This window comes from Lepidochelys olivacea (assembly GCF_965140295.1).
Source record: "Lepidochelys olivacea isolate rLepOli2 genome assembly, chromosome: 5".
Lineage (NCBI taxonomy): Eukaryota > Metazoa > Chordata > Testudines > Cheloniidae > Lepidochelys > Lepidochelys olivacea.
Window position 1 is genome coordinate 117,569,326 of NC_140415.1, and position 21,326 is coordinate 117,590,651.

Below are 21,326 nucleotides of genomic sequence, written 5' to 3' on the forward strand. Positions count from 1 at the left end.
AGGAAGGGTTCTCAAGCTCTTGAAATAAAACAACACATATCCTGGCCATTCTCAGCTTCTACAGGCCTGAGCTTTACCTTACTTCCATTGATTTCGGACTAGTGCAATGCCATTGAGTTCAGCAGAGCTCCTCCTGATTTACGCAGATGCAAGGGGAGCAGAGTCCATCCCATTGGATTTTTGTCCTTTGATTAAGTCGAAAACATTCTTTTTTTTTAAGAAAGCAAAATTTCTCAGGTAATGCATGAGCTATTTGGAAGTGAAATTGAATAATCTCTTTGTATCTGTTTGCGGAAAACAGATTTCCACAGTAAAAAACGGTTTTATGGAAAAACAAGTGCTTACCTTGTCACAATTTAAGACACACACACACACACACACACACACAGAGAGAGTAAATATAATGTCTAAGCACATCTTTGTATTCCTCCCTATTGTTCAGAGGTATGTGATTAAAATTGTATTGTTCTTATCTAATGTGAATCTTAAGCCTGGTCTTTGCCTTATCACACCTGGAAAATAGAAGGATTAATTTAAATGACAGACATCACTCTGAGTTAATACAGTAAAGTAGCCATATAATATAAAAAAACAAACAGGGGAGCGATATATAATGCTATGAACAACCACAGTTAATAGAAGTCCTGAAGCTGTCAACAAATTAACTGATTTCAATAGTCTTACCTGTTACACTATTAGTAAAAGTCCAGTCCTTGGCTGTCTACCATATGAAGCTCTTGGCCACTGGGTGAAGTCAAAATAGAGTATTTGATCATAATAATCCCATCCTGTCATGGACAACAGCATCTCTCACGGCACCACACTTAAACTGCTCGAAATGAACCTGTAACACAGATATTCTTTTATTTTAATTGAAAAATAGTCAACCATGTCCAAGGACCAGAGGGCATCACTACTTAATCAATAAGTGCTTCATAAAGGACTGTGTGCAAACCCATAAATGGCTCTTGATAAACATTAAGGCCAGAGACTGTGAAGCTTATGCTCCACAGAAATTGTTTTTGCTGAATATGTGTTGCTATACCATGTAGTTATCGATCTATTAAAACTGTCAGGCTTAATAATATATTTATCTTTAAAAAGTTACAGCTGTCCACCGCGACTCTGCTGCAAACACAGCTGTGGGTCCCTTCTCAGAGAGGGTCCCGTTCAACACTCTTTCCCCAGGCAAAGCTCCCATCTGAAGCCAAAAGGAATTTCATCTGAGAAAGGAGTGATGAGTCGAACTCAGTAATATTTGGGTGTTCCATGGTGGGCTTCCCAGGTGATAAACAGAACAAGACTGAATATAAACCAATATCAGGCATGTATACTTTTTGCCCTATAACCTACATATAGGGGGGGAAAAAAGTACATCTAAAGGCAAAATACTCAGGGCCAGATGTTCAAGTGGTATTAACCAAACACAGAGTCAATGGAGCTATGCTGATTTACATCAGCAGAGGTTCTGGCTCTCAACATTTATGAAATGTTAAGATTGCATCATATTTTAAAATTCAAAAAAGTAAACGTTTCAGCTTCCTACAGCAACATCTACTCACTCCTGTGACACATTCTGTAAGCTGTGTGGTAGACATTTAACAAGAAAAGCCAGAATTGAAACTGTACCAGGTGTATTTACTTTGCCTTGGGTGTTCTCTATTTTGCCCCAAGTTTTTATCAGTGGAAGCCAGGCTGTGGCTCCCAGCAGCAGTAAAACTGCCTGGAGAATTTGGCTGCAATGCTCCTATTTTTGTGCAACTTCCACTTGACTGGACAGTTCAGATCTCACTGGCAATGTCCACAGAGTAGCCAGGGAATGTTAGGGCCAAGGCACCCGAAAGAGGCAGTGATTCCTTTGGGGCCCCTCAGCTTTGCCATTGAGTTTAATGCACACAGTATCAGCCCCTCATACGCCAAAAGAATCAGCCACAGAACTAAATTTTAACAATAGAAAGAGACACTTCTGCATCTAAGATTATAACTCTTATTGAGCCTCTGCTGGAATTTAAAGCTGATTTTGTCATTGTCTATGGACACTCTGGGAAGCTGGCAGTGCATTCACCACCTGCTCCCTACCCCTGGAGGTGAATGTCATCTTCTTGAATATTGCTTATATTCTATTATACAGGGCAAATGTATGTGTGTATGGGGGAGAGGTCCCCCCCCCACGCATTATATTCCAAAAAAACAAACAGATTTTTCCTCTAACTTTTAAATCATTCACCATTGGGAAGACACTAAGTATAACAGATTTCTGCTGAAGAAGATAAAGGTTACACAGCTACAAATGAGCTAAAACACAACATAACAGAAACCTAGAGTGATCGTTAGTGTAACCAAGATAACCAAAAAGGTATTTACAAACAAAGGACAGGGCAAAAAAGAAACCCATGTAATAAAAATGTAAAGTAAACAAAAAAAACCCCACAAAACATACTTTGCCCAATGTTAAGCAGATGGTTGGTTGCATCTGATGCACGATGCACCACCAACAAAAAACAGTGGTAGATTTATTGCAGGCTTCTGGATGATTTTAGCTGAGAAGGCAGCAGTGTGCAGAGATCAAACATAGGTACTTGGATGCACCCATATTAATAATGATCAAGACTAATAGCTCTGTTCTGATCTCCTGTACTCAAGGTCAGATGAATACCTGTATTGTAAACACAGCTGGGGACTGATCCTGCACCAAGATTTTAGTGGGAATTTTGCCACTGAGTTTACTATGCACAGGATCAGCCACTAATGTGCATAAAGGATCAGAAGTGGAAGGAAATTTTAACAAAACACAGAACGAGACACCCTGGTGCATCTAAGATTACCGCTCATAATGTTCCCTAGCTATAAATGTACTACATGGAGCCTTTTCTGTAGCTAGCTATCCCGTGGTGACATTTCCACAGTGGTAGCAAGAAGGAATTAGTTAGGAATGTAACATCACACACACACACTACTCAGCATGAACAAATATGTAGCCATTTATCAATGAGTAGATCTCTCAAAAATAAAAAGGAAAACATGGTTTAATTCAATTATTGTTTGTACAGTGCATACGATGCATAACATTTTGAATATGTGCTAATTAAAAGCTACACATATGCCCAGGTGCACATGGTACTTAAGAAAGTAAGGCCAATATTTTCAACAGTAACTAGTAAATTTGGACACCTCAACATTGTTGTGATGAGCCTGAGACACCTTAAAAGGAGTATCAGAGTTGAAAAGGCAGAAGGTGATGGGATCAAGAGGATCAGTTGAACGGAGGAAGGGCAGGTAATCCAGGGACTGGAAGTTAAGAGTAGGGGAGGACACTTCTAAATCAGAGAATGGGATGAAGGAGGAGAGGATAGCTTGGGGTCCAGGCAGAATAGATGGGTGAGGCCATGGGAAGAGGAGAGCTTGCACTTGATACTGACACTTGAAAGGACAAAAAAAAAAAGGTAGAAAAATCTTGTGCAGAAAGCAAAGTGGGGAGGAAGCTAAGAGTGCATAAGAAGACAGAGAGAGAAGAGGTGACAGAGGGAAGGCATGTAAGCCAATCAAGGGGGGAAGGCTTTTGGCAGAATTTAAGGAAGAGCAGACAAATTGAGGAGTGCAGAAAATCAGTGTGGTCTATGGATTTTCACCAGAATTGCTCAATAGCACAGGAACATGAACAGTGAAAACTGATGCAAAGGGGGAGCAATGATTGCTGATTGATGTGATGGACTAAACAGTGGGAAGTGTGGGGCAAATGAGCCAAGAGCAGAGGAGGGGATGGTATTGAACAAAGACTCCAGTGATCTGGCAGAACAAAGATGCACCAGTGCAGGTAGGTAAGAGGGATAGAGAAATCTGAGCTGCTGGACCATGACCAGAGGTCCGTAAAGAAATGTTTGATAGAGTAGGAAGATGGGGAAAGTGAGTGATAGTAAAGGACAGTAAAGTGGTAAGAAATGTAACAGGTTTACTTCAACATATTTCCTCAAGAAACAAAGTAAAGAAAAAACAGAGAGTCTACTGTCCATTACGTGCATGATGTTAGGTGTTTGTGTAGTGCACCCAGTGTTTCTACGCAATGCATTGCCAATCATGGAACAAAAATTGTGTGTTAGTATTCCAGTCACTGACACAAATTGATTATGAGACTCTGTTTAGTTTTCCAGAAAAAGGAAAAAAGCACAGGATCGAAGCTGGTTAGTACCCATTTACCTGCCATGGATTTTAGACTTGGTCCCAATGCCAAAGGTTTTGACCAGGAATGTTTTAAAAACAAGGTTCAGATCACTGCAAATGCTAGAGACAAATCAATTGTTTTATTCTTAGGATTTGATTTTGCTTGTCATCTAAGAGCTGCTCTACTGGACAGATTTGAGCTCACGACCTTTATTCTTTTTGTTAATTACATAAAATGGTCCAAAGACTGAAGCAGCTACAGCTTTCCTTCACCTCACATTGCCTTGGGGCAGATCAATGTAATCTGTTTTACAACAATATATTATTTTACTTCAGTAAAAAGGAAACTTGACTGGTCTCTCCACTCTGCCTGTACTGCTTTTAATGAAACTGTATTAGCAATGATTTTCCAAGGCACAAGCATTCGACAAAGCTGGTTTTAAAATAAGGTAGTACAACTAGGAAAGACCGAACGTGGCACTACACCTAAAATCCCCTCCTGTGCCCCCATTAAACTAGACGGGCTCAATATCTAACTTCCAGCATTTCTTCCACTTATTCACACCTCCTGTTATTTCCATCCCACTTTCTGAGAAGAAAGTACTGACAATAGAATTGAAAATATAAGCTAAGGGCTGCGTGGTACCTTTAAAAGCACAGCGCCACAGTACAGGGACACAGGGAGCTTGCAAAGGCACTGGGCCTGAAGCAGATGCAACGGGCCTGAATCTCCATAGCCCCGCGCCTTGCATAGGCACTTCCACCTGTGCAAAGCAGGAGCATCGTGCTACTGGGTAAGAGCAGTGGCATTATGCACCTACTGTGCACAAATGGAGAGGGTTGCACAAGGTTTAGTGCAATGCGGAATCCAGGCCAACATTGTCCAGAGCTTTGTGGCAGGCAAGAGCAGTTCCCAATCACATCCCTTCCCAAGGTGCAGCATGCCCTTTCCCCACGCAGCGCCCATTCTGCGGGCTGACAGAGGGCAGGCAGAGCTGTGGCCTGGTCTCTCCCTTCCTTGGAGGAGGTTAGCGCTACTGATGGCCTAAGCCTTTTGCCGATCTTGCCCTGTTTACATGCAAGGAGGAGGACTGCGTCTGGCTCTTGGCAAGGGCACAAATGCGGGAGAAGTTCCTTGCCCCCTCCCTTATTTATCCAGTTTATTATGGCAGAGCGTAGGAGCTAACCCAGAACAGGGCCCCATTGTGCCAGGCACTGTACAGACACAGAAGGAGAGACCATCCCAAAGAGCTTACAATGTAAATAGACAAGACAGGCAACACGATGGGAGAAAGGAATAATACGGACACGCAGAGCGAACCGTGCAATGATGGTAAAGGTCATGTGAGATCGGACAGCTTTTTGGTTTGGCTTGGTTATTTAAATCCTTTTGGTGGGAGAGGATTAGCTAGATGGAAAGGCAAGGGAAGAGAGGGGGCTGAAGCCCAATAGCCGATCAGCATAGGGGAGAGAATGACCAGAGCTAACACTGCAGAAAGCAGTCTGATGGCTTTGGTTTAACTACCTTCTGCAGCCAGCTGCAGTACCCGGCCAAACACAACCTGAACCACAGCAGATTTTGTAGTGTTTGCAACATGCATTCGGCCATGGATCACGACACACAGTCACCCGTAGTGGTCCTGGCCTGTACACGCACACACATACTGCCGGCAGCAGAACAGTAGGGACAATAGCCATGCAAGCTTCTTGCAACTCAGCCCTGTCCTGAAAGGACCACCTGTAGGAATGACAGGACCCAGCACCTCTTCAGTCTTTGCAGTCTCTGACCTGATGCTGACTGCCCACAAAGGTGCCAACGAGATTCAAATGTGGTGGTAGGTTTTTGTGTTGGGGACGCCGGTCTGTTGGGAAGTGGACTGAGGACACTGAACAGTCATGGAAAGAACACCCTCCCCACTACCTGGGCCACCTCTGTTGAGCAGCCACTAGTAGTGGTGGAGGGAATGTTTCATGTCATGCAGCTGCATAATGGAGGCTGGGGGTTACCAGACGCCCCAGAAGACCCACCGTGGAGTGGGAGAGAGGGGAAAGGACCCCTTAAATGGTCTTTGAAGATGTCTGGTGAGGGGAAAGGGTTAGCCAGCAACACCACCCCACCCCCCAGGACAGCAGGGCCGTACAATTAGCACCAAAGCGTTTCACTTGGTTTGGGTTTCCCTGGGAAGACTTTCCACAGCCCTTCCTGACTTGGAAGAGCTACCTCTGAGAGATGAAAGTGTAAATTCATTCAGTCCCTGGGTCTTTCTTCTGAGTCTGCCAGCTAAAGGATCCATTGTGATATGGTAGACACCTGTTTATTAGGAACTACACTTCAACTCCCAGTGCATTTAATATAAAAAGAGCTAGCACCTTTTAGGTAGCAAGAAATGTTTTTAAGGCAACAATTTTTGTGGAGCAGATAACAATATTTTGTACTTCCTTTGTAGCACTGGTTAACCAGCAAACACTATTCCCACAGAAACGCTGACAGCACAGATGACAGAAGAATGATTCACCAGCATCCTTTAATCTTATGGGTCAAAACCTTTCCTTTTGGGGGACAAACGGGAATATAAAAGCTGAACTTTATTGATTAATCAATGCTTGAGTCATTTAAAAGTAGAATTAGCAAAACACTGGAGAATGTACTATTAGGAAAAATCTTGCATTTGCAGAGGGATGAAAAGATGTCTTGAAAGGTCTTATCATTCTCTAACTTCTACAATTCTCATATGCATAAAAAAAGCTACATTTTGTTCATACTGCAGTATGCAAAAGATTGAGATAGACAGGAAGAATTAGTAAGGATCGCACAGACCAGATCTTAAGCTGGTGTAATTCAGGAATGGCTTCAGTGGGGAGCTATGCTGATTTTACGCCAACTGAGCATCTGGCCTCACAAGGTCTCGAATTTAAAACGCTGTGGAAATGTGCAAGTTTCTGTTCCCTTTTGGTTGGAAAAAACAGACAGAAACTTATTTTATTTTGCAAAAGTTAAAACCAATGCGTTGCCAGTTTTAGAATGTTCCACTTGAATTCTTTCTTCATTTTTTTAAAATCAATTCACAAAACCTCAGACCTTCCATATCCACTTTTCTGGAAGTATAAAGTTACCTGCCATCCCTGAAAAAAAGAGGGACTCATAACCAGATGACTATACTGCTATTCTATAATAAAATCATGGGTTTAGTAATAGTATAAATGGCATGTGGGTGTTGCAGGTCCCAATGCTTCATTACTAATTACACAGTTTCTACGAATCATCCATGACATTCTTTTTATGTTCATCTCATTAAAGAATCTCTGTAGGAACCCTCTTAGCTCAGTGTAAAAACAGTTGGTGTAATCCTGTCAACAGCTGGTAACGTATTGGTTGGCACACACACACACCCAAAAATAATTCCCCAACTTCAGAACCTGGCTCCTGACCTTCTGGCTAGGAGATAAGTGCTGATCCAAGAGGCAGGTCTTCTAAATCTGGTCAAACAAATGAGATTTGTCCATTGCACTGTGACAGATTCCAAAGATTAATCTTTGTTATGATTCCAAATGCAAGCAGGCCCACTCCCAAGCCTCGTGGACTAGAAATGTCCCCATAGTACATGGTTTGATAAGCGCCTAAATAATCTCCTGCAATTCCCAGAGCTGGGATCATAAAGCAAGTATTTTTTATAGCTAGCTAAATCAATAATAAATTCTGAACCATTATTTGCATGCCAATAAAATATATATTGGAGATAGAGATTGATTTTTCAGAACAGTGAAACTTTTTTTTTAGTTTTACAAGTTTTTGTTTTTTATAAATATATAATATTTATTTAAATAGAATGAAACAGCCTTGACCTAAATGGCTTGAGCTGCATTAAATTTGTACCTAGAAAAGCAAATCTGAATCTCAGTCTCTGAAATCCTTCAAAAGAATACTCCACAGAAGCCATACACTTGGAATTTAAGTACTAGAGAACTAAGCAAAACATGCCCATTTGAATCAACTGAATTAAAAATATACACAGAACAAGCAGAGCATGGATCACAGCAGGGCACCTCACTTTAGGAGGCAGAAAAAACCTAACAAGTGGGATAATGGGAAAAAAACATGTGGAAACCTTTACTCGGAAAAAAAGGAAATGCTCCCTCTTAGAATGCAATTCTGCTCTGAAAAATGACTAAAAATGCAGTTTTAGAATTGGGTGTATAGGGTGTGTGTGTTTCTAACTGCCTGTAAACTCAGTCTGGATTCTGAGAGTCAAGCTGGGTTTTTTAGAGCTGCTGCCTCATCACCAGGAATAAAAGTTCTGTAGGCCAGATGAAGCCCTCAGTAACACCCGCAGCAGCTGTTTTAATTTCAAAAGGTATCACTCACTGGAATTTAATTCTGTCAAAATGCTCAACAATCAAGTCTTTTTTTATGGCAGGTTTCAGAGTAACAGCCGTGTTAGTCTGTCTTTGCAAAAAGAAAAGGAGGACTTGTGGCACCTTAGAGACTAACCAATTTATTTGAGCATGAGCTTTCGTGAGCTACAGCTCACTTCATCGGATGCATACTGTCACTGTCTTCTCAAAGGTCTTAAGCATTCAGCTCTAAAGCAGCAAGGATGGCTCAGATCCTACAGGTAAGGTAGGATCTGATCTTGAAAAGTGTTGAGTACTCACAACATCCACTCAATGGGACTTGTGGGTGTTCAGCACCTCTCAAGATTGGGCCCTTAAAGTCAGTGTCCCTTATTCTCCACTCACACTGACTTCTACCTGGCGCAAATGCATTGACTTCAGACATTGACGTGAGAGTAGAATCAAGCAGTACATCTTTAATACATCTGCCTGTATTATGATACTGCATTAAGACACTTCATTCACATCAATTTAGTTTATCCTTATCTTGAAACATTTGCTTCCACAAAAAAGACTGCCAGACACATGAAAAAATGTCATTGTATGGTAACATACTTCACATTTTGAACTAAAGTATTTCTTACCAAGTTTCTTTCCAGCATAACTATTTATATTTACATTTTGGCACTGGTTTTGAAGAGGTGTGAAGAAATATATTGATTTATAAACCAATACGCTGCAGGATAAAGTCACATCACGGATATGGTTAGAAGTGCCATGAGTAACTCAAAAACCTGTAGAAATCTGCTTGTAGCCTATCAATAGAGCAGTAACTGCACATTAGTAATGACTAAATGCCATCCTGAAGCACAAGTGACTGAAATGCTAGAGCTGAAACTGCTTATTCTTGGCAATAGAAAATAAAGGGGGGCCAAATTCAGTCCTGGTGTAATTCCACTAACTTCCATGGAACTGGGTCTACATACAGCAGGACTGAATTTGGCCCAGAGCATGCAGTATTTTGCTTTCTTTTATGGGCTACTCAAATACCTGACCCTGCAAGGTACTGAACATTCTATACCACCTCTGAAAGAACTAAACAACTTCCAGAAGGTGTTCAGCAGTTTGTATGGATGGGCTCAGAGACATTAGCAATATTTACCAACTCACCATGATAGGAGATCACAATACAAAAATGAATTATTTACTGACTTTTCACAATACAGTAGACAATTAATACCCTGGTGATTATTGTGTGTGGTTGTGCCACGTAATAATAAGGTTGGCTGATACTTCCCAGTATAAGGCCCTGCTTTCAGTTACTCATACATTTGCTAAACTTTAACCATTTGGGCTGAAATTTTCCATGCTGGGTGACTGCCTCAGGCTGAAAATTTTGAAAAGCTCCACTCAAAACATTTCAGCAGTTTCTAGGAAAAAGGCTAGGGGAAAAATACATTGTTTGCTCTTCTTAAAAAAGCCACATTAACTTTTCCCTGGGAAGCCCCTAGCTTTGAAGCAGAGATTTGAAATTTGGCAAGGAGGGAGTGGGGGAGGGCTGTGTGTCAGGGATGTGCCTTTTGCTGTTTGTGTGAAAATCCACGCACATTTGGCCAAGTTGTAAGATTTGGAATATCTTGGTTCCCACATGCTCACAGAGACTTCTTATTTCAGCAGCTAAAATCTCTGAAGATCCCATCCTCACTGAGCATGGTTCATTCCCTCATAGCTCCTAATGCTGAGTGCATCATGCATGTGCCATCCCCAGAGAGCAACCCTGCTTATTTAGCCCAGGGTTACAAAAGCAAAGCCTTGTCATTGCAGCTCCTAGCCTCTCAGGGCAGTGCTGGGGTGGGACCAGGCACGGGAACAAAGTCATCCCACTCATGCTCTGAATGACCCCCTTGTTGACTCCCAGGCAGCATGGAGGAGGAAGCTATCTGACTCACATGCACAGGGAAGAAGAGCCAGACTGGGAGTGGGGCAGAGGGAGAGAAGGTATGGACTGGGACAAGGAGCCTGTAGAGTTTGGGACTGGAGCAGGAGGGGAAGGAGAGAGACTGACTAGTGATTGGGCTGCAGACTGGGACTGGCTAGGCAAGGAGAGTGAGACAACAGCCTCCTTCATTACACAACCATGATTCAGAGCAGGTCCATGCTGTGCCCTGAATGAGGCAGAGGTCCTGTGATCATGTAATTAAAGACTGTTCTCTTGATGTTCTTTTACCACTGTCTGCATGTAATATATATTTAAGTTAATAGTACAATAAGCATTAAGAATACAACACAAAGCATTTATCTGCAGCCATTATTTCCACTGGAATAACTGTGATATTATCATCAGTTGTAAGATTTCATGATAGATATGGGGGGGAGGGATAGCTCAGTGGTTTGAGCATTGGCCTGCTAAACCCAGGGTTGTGAGTTCAATCCTTGAGGGGGCCATTTAGGGATCTGGGGCAAAAATTGGGATTGGTCCTGCTCTGAGCAGGGGGTTGGACTAGATGACCTCCTGAGGTCCCTTCCAACCCTGATATTCTATGATATGAAGTCAAGTTGTGTCAGTGCAGGAAGCAGTTAGGAGAACTGAATCCTATTTCTGAGTCACCTCATGATTTAGGGCAAGCCACTTAAATTCTATATGCCTTAGTTTCTCCATCAGCAAAGTGAGCATAACTGTAGCTCTCTTTTAGGAGTGTTTCATGAATATTTGTACAAAACTTTGGATTGAAAGGCATGGTGGAAGCACAAAGTCCAGCAGACAAGTACTATTGTGTGTCCCAAAAAGACAACACAAATTTTATTTCTTTTCACAATCTATAAAATCAATTTGCTACATTGCTCACAATGAGAAAAATCACCCAATCTAAAGTAGTTGGCTGGGTGGTCTATAAAAACTAAATTCCCATAACTCTTCAACTGAAAACAATTAGCAGTGTAATAATGAAGGCACTGTTCTCACAATTGCGATGGATAATCATAGGGCTTGTTTTGCAACTGATGAAGAAAGATTCTGAATGGAAATGTAATCACTGATTTCCTATCAGACAGTTAGATGTCTAACAAGATAACATAATTACAACTGAATGGATTTATATCTTTAGCCGATATATAATCATGTCTGGTGTGACGACTACCAAGCAAAGAAGTAGGAACCTCTATGCAAGAGCAGATTTCTTGGTGCTACCACAAGAAGGTGTAAATTAAATTCCTGGGCTAGCCAATTCTCATGAGCCATACGAGTGAGGGAGAACAGGCATTGCCCAGGCTTCTCGTCAGGGTTCAATCACAAGATGTTTACAAGGTACAGCTGTGTCCCATCAGGAGTCCTGCAGGTAGGATCTGCTGAATTGTCCAATCCCCATCCTGGCCACGCCCTGTCCCAGTCAATAACCACCATTTTTTCAGTTCCCTTATTCTTCTCCACAACAAAGGTTTCTATCACTTTCTGCTACTTCCTTTGGTGGTATGTTATATTTCAATCCCTAACCCTTTATCTGTTCTTGTGGCTTTTAGATTGTAAGCTCTCCAAAATGGGGACCCTTTCTACTGTGTTTGCACAGTACCTACCATAATGGGGCCCCAAATCCTGAATGGTGCCATTGGATGCTACTGTAATATAAATGCATAATAAGCTGATGTAACCTTCATACCCAGTAGACTTTCTGCCTTGAGATTTTTTACCAGCAGCAACTAATGTAAATGCTAGTTAAACATGGCCCCAAAAGTTCTGTATTTATATGTACAGTGGCCGGGATACAATATAGAAAATACTAGACTGGCCTTAAAGCAGATAGTTTGATATATAAACAGAACAAGTAGAAACGTAGAACAGTTGACTTTATGTGACATTGAACAAAGGCCACTAATTTTAAACGCCCAAGCTTCTGAAGAAGCTGGACTGGGAGGAGTGGTAGATACGCTGGAGGGGAGGGATAGGATACAGAGGGACCTAGACAAATTAGAGGACTGGGCCAAAAGAAATCTGATGAGGTTCAATAAGGATAAGTGCAGGGTCCTGCACTTAGGACGGAAGAACCCAATGCACAGCTACAGACTAGGGACCGAATGGCTAGGCAGCAGTTCTGCGGAAAAGGACCTAGGGGTGACAGTGGACGAGAAGCTGGATATGAGTCAGCAGTGTGCCCTTGTTGCCAAGAAGGCCAATGGCGTTTTGGGATGTATAAGTAGGGGCATAGCGAGCAGATCGAGGGACGTGATCGTCCCCCTCTATTCGACATTGGTGAGGCCTCATCTGGAGTACTGTGTCCAGTTTTGGGCCCCACACTTCAAGAAGGATGTGGATAAATTGGAGAGAGTCCAGCGAAGGGCAACAAAAATGATTAGGGGACTGGAACACATGAGTTATGAGGAGAGGCTGAGGGAGTTGGGATTGTTTAGCCTGCAGAAGAGAAGAATGAGGGGGGATTTGATAGCTGCTTTCAACTACCTGAAAGGGGGTTCCAAAGAGGATGGCTCTAGACTGTTCTCAATGGTAGCAGATGACAGAACGAGGAGTAATGGTCTCAAGTTGCAGTGGGGGAGGTTTAGATTGGATATTAGGAAAAACTTTTTCACTAAGAGGGTGGTGAAACACTGGAATGCGTTACCTAGGGAGGTGGTAGAATCTCCTTCCTTAGAGGTTTTTAAGGTCAGGCTTGACAAAGCCCTGGCTGGGATGATTTAACTGGGAATTGGTCCTGCTTTGAGCAGGGGGTTGGACTAGATGACCTTCTGGGGTCCCTTCCAACCCTGATATTCTATGATTCTATGATTCTATGGACCCTGCTTCACTGTTTCTGAGATGCAGTCATGTATGAAGACATAATATATCACTTTAGGCTTCCAGCTCCCGGCTGTCACCTCCTTTGGGCAGAGACCCACGTCTCACTCCCTCCTGACTGGGTCTTTTAAGGCTGCAACAGCTCTCTGTCTTACACTGTGATATCCCCAGCAAGCCAGACTGCCTAAAAAGGCCAATGTCTGCACATTGCTTTCTCTCCAAGGGCTATGACCAGTATATTTCCCACACTTATAAGTCACCACACAGTTATGTTTAAGCAAGCACTTTTATTCTTAAGATAAAAGCATTACAGGTAAAACATTTAAACAATAAAAGAACCTACACACATGCTAAAAAAAATGCACCAGAAGTCACCCCCAGCTCCCACCTGGGGCTCTGGTAGGTGTCAGTCCTTCAAAACCCACAACTGGGTTTTCCCCAGGGTTACAAGTTCATCCATCTTAGATCCAGAACCAGAGCACAGGCTGTGTGGATCAGCCATGTCTTTATCCAGCTCAGGCCTTTGATCTCAGCCTTCTGTAACAGGAAATCAGCGGACAATCGCCCTCTCCTCGGGATGTAGCTTCAAAATGCTTGGATTTTGCATAACTGAGTTGGGGAATTTTCATTAACTTCTCCTTAAGGATTCCCCAGGAAATCCACTTAGCACTTGTCTCAAAATTCCATACATATGTCTGGCATATTTTCAGTATATGTTTTGAACTCCCAGGTCTTATATCTGTCACATCACTTCCTTGAGAGGTTATATACAATCCCAGACCACAATAATAAATAAACTTAATACAATCAGGTCTTTCAAGAATATTTCAGGAAATTGCTATATTTGGGTCTGACAACATAAGCATAGTGAGAGGTTTTACTTTCAAACTGCAAACCCGATTGGTTGTTTTAGTTTACTCTGAACCTGATGTCACCATAGGTAACTGTCTAATGATGTCAGCTACAGTGCAACTGTATTGTCTCTCCGTGGTCCACCAAGGACACCCACTTTAGGCTTCCAGCTCCCGGCTGTCACCTCCCTTGGGCAGAGACTCACGTCTCACTCCCTCCTGACTGGGGCTTTTAAGGCTGCAACAGCTCTCTGCGTTACACTGTGATATCCCCAGCAAGCCATGTCTCACGGCTATATGTTGTGATGGCGACAACAATTGCTTTGTACACATTCAGTTTTGTCTTGAGGGAGATGTTTTTGAGTTGCCAGATGTTTTTGAGTCTTCCAAATGCAGTGTTTGCCTTCCTGATTTTTCTTATTTCTTCGGAACTAGTACCATCTTGGCTAACGGTGATTTCAAGATATGTAAAATTGTCCACCTTCTCCAGTTTCTCTTCAATTTTGATTTCTGTCCCTCTAGTCCACATTAACATTTCTTTGGATTGTATCTCAAAGCTATCTTCTCCATTACTTCTTTTACTTGCTTTGTGCATTTTTGTAGACCGTTGGCATCTTCATTGATAAGAGTGATGTCGTCAGCAAAGTCTAGATCAAATAGCCTTGAATTGTACCATTTTAGGCCATATGTATCATTGTTGCATTGTTTTAATCCATAATCGATGACTAGCATAAACAAAAAAGGAGATATAGGAATAACAGAAATAAGGATGGGGAAAATCAATAGGTTGCCAGAGCTTTGTGTTCTTGTGTTCCCATGGGCAGTTCTTGGTATAAGGAGTATATTGTAGATGTGGTCTGAGAAAACAGGGTGTCGTCATGAAGTCACACCTCTGGCTGCCCCTCTGAACAGCTCATGGGGCCATAGACAACCACAGCCTACAGACTGCTCTAGTTTGTGTTGGAGATTGGCTCAGCACCCCTGCAATCGGGACAAAGCAAAGTGATTTAAAGACCCTTTTGCTCTCCTCTTCCCCAGTGCTGTATTAGGTGCAATATGGTCAGGTCCCTGAATCAGACCCAGTGTTTGTACAGTGCTTTGAATATACAAAATGCTATTTAAGTGCAAAGAGTTATTCATAGAACAGCTCATCCATTCTTTAATGCAACAAACATTCTACACTGTGTATGTCAGGAGGGAAAGCCTTAATTTATTGTAGTAACTCTCCAATATGCTTGGGAGAGACCAGTGCAATCTTTAAATACTATTCAACTGCCTATAGTAGCATCATATTTATGACAGTGGAACTAGTTAAATGGCAGCTGTTTTGCAGCTGCTGGTACATGGCCTGCAATGACTGACAGAGCAATTAGTTGTATGTAGAGTGAATAGCTCTTCTGAGACAATCAGCAGTGCACATAACCATATGCTTGTTTACATATACCAACATGGAGCAATGCTGATGCTATTGTTGCATTGCCAAACTGAAGTCTGAATAAGAGAAAGTATTACATATTCCTGCATGTATCTATGCACAAAACTGCAAAAATGAACAGAATGCGAAGGAAAAATCAGTTCTCAACAGAAATCAGCTGAACTGTCAGATTTATTAGTGCAATCCACTAGGCACAACATGTTGTGAAGAAGGAAAAACTTCAGCCAGAGGGAACACCGCATATCTGGAAGAAGCCCCACGAAAAAAAAATGTTACTTTAAAGAACAATATTACTTTAAAGAACATGAAGTTAACTGACAGCAGTACAAAAACATACGAAGAAAAAGACAAGAAGAAGAGCCATAAATATCAGGTTGGAAACGGAAGCAGCCACATTGTAAATAACTAAATTTCAAAGCTGTCAACGAACAATGTGCATGGTAATGTACCCAAAGCAAGAATCAGTCACAGTTCATCACCATTATTATCTGATTCAAAAAACCCACAAGGCTAACATCATCTCAGGGGGTGAGGAAGTGAGAATGGCCAATCAAAAGCATAAAGTGTCAGCGAATGATGATGGCTAAAATTAAATGGTATTAAAAAAAAAAGCAACTAATACTCAATGAAAAGGAATCCACTTACATGAGGCAGCCAAGCAGAGATAGACTCAGTATTACTGAGCCTTCTCTCTCTGGGTTGCAAGTCTCTTTTTAAGAAACACATGCATGTGCACATACTTAGGCTACTTTACAAGAAACTGAATATCATATGGTTTCTAGTGATGATGTATATATTTTTCAAGAGACAAAGATCAGAGTAGTGTAGCTATAATTAAGTTTCATTGGCTTTTTCTAACAAGGCAAGATCAATGCATATATAAAGCCATTCATCACAACCATAAAACAAGGAAAAGGAATATCATTAGTTCACAGCTACAACCACCCTTTCCCTCCCCCAAATGCATGTGGCTCTCCAGGTATCAGTGCTGTACAAAAAACCCCTTTTTGCTTTTCAAGTGTTTTACACACACACACAAAGGAAAATTCATAAACAGCTTTCAAACTAGCTTAGTGCACGTGTCCCCATGTTCTAAAGCAAATACATGCATGTCAGATGACTTATTTTGGTTGGGACTCTCACCGTTAAAAAGAAACAGAAACATCTAGCCCCAATCACTGTCCTGGCCAGTTAGCTGAGCAGACAGATTTTAAGATAAAGATTTTCTTTTCAGAGTTGGTCTTTCATCCATAGGAGGAGACTCTATATTTTTAGTCATTTCCTCCACAAATATCGTGAACTCTGCCATCTCTCTGAGAGAATGTACAAGCTCCACTGGGAGCAAAAAGAGCTAATGGGAATGGGGAGATGAAGGCCTTATAGAACTCATAAGAAAACAGAGCCACCAGGGGTTCAGCTGAAGCCTCTTTTATAGACCCCAGGGGCTGTGTCAGCTGCCTAAAGTGACCAAATCCCTTGGCAGGAGTTTGAATGATGCTGTGGTTATCCATTAAAGCACTGCATTGGGACTTGGGAGCCATTGTTCAATGCCCAGATCACTCACTGCAATCTTGGGTGACCTAGGGCAAGTCATTTAATTTACTTTGGGCTTCATGCACGTACAAAATCTGTTTATGATTGAGAGGTGCTCAGGCATTGTGGTGAGAGCCACAGAGACTATCAGAGAATCATACAATATCAGGGTTGGAAGAGACCTCAGGAGGTCATCTAGTCCAACCCCCTGCTCAAAGCAGGACCAACTCCAACTAAATCATCCCAGCCAGGGCTTTGTCAAGCTGGGTCTTAAAAACCTCTAAGGATGGAGATTCCACCACCTTCCTAGGTAACCTATTCTATGTAGACAGACTTCTTGTTGATCCCAGTTCACGACTGCCATGTACATATTTTAATGAGCTATATTTGAAGGTGGACAATTAAAAATACCTAATAAATACTTAGGTTTAAGGGCTTTAAACTTTATGAATGTAAATGGGAAAAAGCGTTTTCATTTATTTTTAAAAGAATTCTGAAAAAAATGAGTTGTTAAAAAGTTAGGTGTTAGTTCTATTTCTTTCTGAGAAGTTTTATTTTTCTTTAAAAATAAAGAAAAAATTCTTTACACAAACACCTTTATGTTATTAATTATTAACATTCATTATTTCTATTAGTGTAGCGGCTACAAGCCCAAGTCACGGACCAAGACCCCACCAGATGAGGAGTTGTACAAACACAGAACAAAAAGATGGCCCCTGCCACAAAGAGCTCATCATCGACTTAAAGGTCATGCGTAGATATCTATTAAAATGTTTTTAGAATCTTCCTAGGATATGCGCAATGTGCATTAGGTGGCATGCGACCAGGATTCATTGCTGAATTTTTTCCTCTGGTTGGATCATTAGCTTCCCTGGCCTGGGACAGGTACTGACGGGGAGTGCGTGTTTTAGTAAAGAACAAAGGTCAGAACATTTGAAATTCTTCATGAAAGCTAAACATTACACTGTGTGCAATTGCTAGCCTTTCAGTTCCAAACTTAAGTTTGCCCACTCACCCTGACTTCCATCCCTATTCTAACCAGTTTTAAATTGCACCCCCCCCCAACACCCATGTACACACATAAGGCAACATAGTACAATAATGGACTTGCTCAAAGCAACCACAGCAAATAGTTCATACACTGGACAAAGAAGCCAGGCTGGTTTCGATTGTAAAATTCTATACTGTTTGTGATACAGGAGGGCCAGGGAGCAGTGGGAGAGTGCTAGAGGGGAAATGTATAAGCTCAAGGCTAAGTAAGGCGTGGTTCCCTGTAGACTAGGGAAGGTGGCTGCAGGTTAAATGGAGCACCTGCAGTCAATTAAGGCCCTGTTAGGAACCTCATAAAACCCTCTGTCAGGCAGACAGAGGAGGAGGAGGAAGGACAACGGACTGGAGCTTGGAGGGGTGTTAAGAGATTTGGAAGACCTGAGAATTGGAGTAAGGGAGACCCTGCCAAGCAGGACAGGGAGACTCCCTTCCCCCCAGCAGCTAAGGACCGAGGGTAACCCCACCTAATGGGGACGAGGGTAAGAAACCCACAGGGGTTGAGAGGGGCTGGGACTCAGAGCGAGGAGCAAAGGGTGGCATTTTAGCTCCCCGCCAAGAAAAGCGCAGGACCCACCAGACTAAAATCGGCCATCTTACCACATATTATTCTCCTTTATACAAAGGAGTGAAAATTCACTTTGCTCCTAACCAGACTCCTCCTTGGACTACAATGCTTCTGCTTGCTCTCAAGAACCATTACATTGTGAATTGAATTTTAAGGTCAACTCTTAGTTGAAGCATAATATGAAAACTCCATGGCGAGGCTACATGAGGTTGGGCATTAAATACTATATATTGTCCCCTTGCCCTAAATCTTCTGGGATAAAGGGAGAAGGCTCTCTCTTCTGTTGGAGCTGGGGTATGATTCTCAGCTCTCCTAGCCCTACCATGCTAAAAATAGTGTGCTTCTGCCCATGCTACTGCAGCTAAATGGCAGCGAGGTCTAGCTGTGCTGAGGATATACCCATAGGGTACAGGAGGGTTTGTCCTCCACATAGCTAGACCATGCCAAAACTCCTGCAACCCTGGAGCCACTATTTTTAGCAAACTTGCTTGATGAGAGCTAGTTTGAGTATGTCTACGCAAACTGAGAATCACATCCCCGGCTCCAAGTGTAGACAAACCCTAAGTGCAGATCATAGCTGGGAAGCATTATGAACTGGGATTTGATTTGGAGTTGGTCACTGAAATTCCAGGAGATGGAATTGCACAAGCAATCAGCAATAACAGCTCTCACTTATGGTTACAAGTTTCAGCTAACACAGACTAAATGATTAAAGTGTGCAGAGTATTTACAATGGTCTAATTAACACAGATGGGAAGAATTCGTTTCAATACTAAAAATAGGACAAAAGCACATTTTCTACCCTCTTAAATATATTTAATGAGTCAATTAATTTAAAAAATTGAATCTTTACAAAATTGCACTGTGCTTATAACATCTGTATGTCAATGGGTGTTGCAGGAGCACAAGTGAGAATGGACTTAGCCCTGGTCTACCCTAGGACTTTAGGTAGAATTTAGCAGCATTAAATTGATGTAAACCCGCACCCGTCCACACGATGAAGCCCTTTATTTCGACTTAAAGGGCTCTTAAAATCGATTTCCTTACTCCACCCCAGACAAGTGGATTAGCGCTTAAATCGGCCTTGCCGGCTCGAATTTGGGGTATTGTGGACACAATTCGACGGTATTGGCCTCCGGGAGCTATCCCAGAGTGCTCCATTGTGACCGCTCTGGACAGCACTCTCAACTCAGATGCACTGGCCAGGTAGACAGGAAAAGAACCGCGAACTTTTGAATCTCATTTCCTGTTTGGCCAGCGTGGCAAGCTGCAGGTGACCATGCAGAGCTCTTCAGCAGAGGTGACCATGATGGAGTCCCAGAATCGCAAAAGAGCTCCAGCATGGACTGAACGGGAGGTACGGGATCTGATCGCTGTATGGGGAGAGGAACCCATGCTATCAGAACTCCGTTCCAGTTTTCGAAATGACAAAACCTTTGTCAAAATCTCCCAGGGCATGAAGGACAGAGACCATAACAGGGACCCGAAGCAGTGCCGCATGAAACTGAAGGAGCTGAGGCAAGCCTACCAGAGAGGCGAACGGCCGCTCCGAGTCAGAGCCCCAAACATACCGCTTCTATGATGAGCTGTATGCCATTTTAGGGGGTTCAGTCACCACTACACCAGCCGTGTTGTTTGACTCCTTCAATGGAGATGGAGGCAATACGGAAGCAGGTTTTGGGGACGAAGAAGATGATGATGAGGTTGTAGATAGCTCACAGCAAGCAAGCAGAGAAACTGGTTTTCCCGACAGCCAGGAACTGTTTCTCACCCTGGACCTGGAGCCAGTACCCCCCGAACCCACCCAAGGCTGCCTCCTGGACCCAGCAGGCGGAGAAGGGACCTCCGGTGAGTGTACCTTTTAAAATATTATACATGGTTTAAAAGCAAGCATGTGAAAGGATTACTTTGCCCTGGCATCCGCGGCTCTCCTGGATGTACTCCCAAAGCCTTTGAAAAAGGTTTCTGGGGAGGGCAGCCTTATTGCATCCTTCATGGTAGGACACTTTACCACTCCAGGCCAGTAACACGTACTCGGGAATCATTGTACAACAAAGCATTGCAGTGTATGTTTGCTGGCGTTCAAACAACATCCGTTCTTTATCTCTCTGTGTTATCCTCAGGAGAGTGAGATATAATTCATGGTCACCTGGTTGAAATAGAGTGCTTTTCTTCAGGGGACACTCAGAGGAGCCCATTCCTGCTGGGCTGTTTGCCTGTGGCTAAACAGAAATGTTTCCCGCTGTTAGCCACAGGGAGGGGGGAGGGTTGAGGGGGTAGCCACGCGGTGGGGGGAGGCAAAATGCGACCTTGTAATGAAAGCACATGTGCTATGTATGTAATGTTAACAGCAAGGTTTACCCTGAAAGAGTGTAGCCACTGTTTTATAAAATGTGTCTTTTTAAATACCGCTGTCCCTTTTTTTTTCTCCACCAGCTGTATGTGTTTCAATGATCACAGGATCTTATTCTTCCCAGAGGCTAGTGAAGCTTAGAAAGAAAAAAAAAACGCACTCGAGATGAAATGTTCTCCGAGTTCATGCTGTCCTCCCACACTGACAGAGCACAGACGAATGCGTGGAGGCAAATAATGTCAGAGTGCAGAAAAGCACAAAATGAC

The 21,326-nt window shown here is 42.6% G+C and overlaps 1 protein-coding gene across 3 annotated transcripts in view; it reads right to left on the reverse strand.

The window, feature by feature from the left end:
* LINGO2 (leucine rich repeat and Ig domain containing 2) overlaps positions 1-21,326 on the reverse strand; it is a 757,476-nt gene that overhangs the window by 240,910 nt on the left and 495,240 nt on the right. For all 3 annotated transcript variants that reach the window (XM_084628753.1, XM_084628754.1, XM_084628755.1), the window contains one exon: positions 685-844. The gene's annotated coding sequence lies outside the window, so the exon portion shown is untranslated. The remainder of the gene's footprint in view (positions 1-684; positions 845-21,326) is intronic.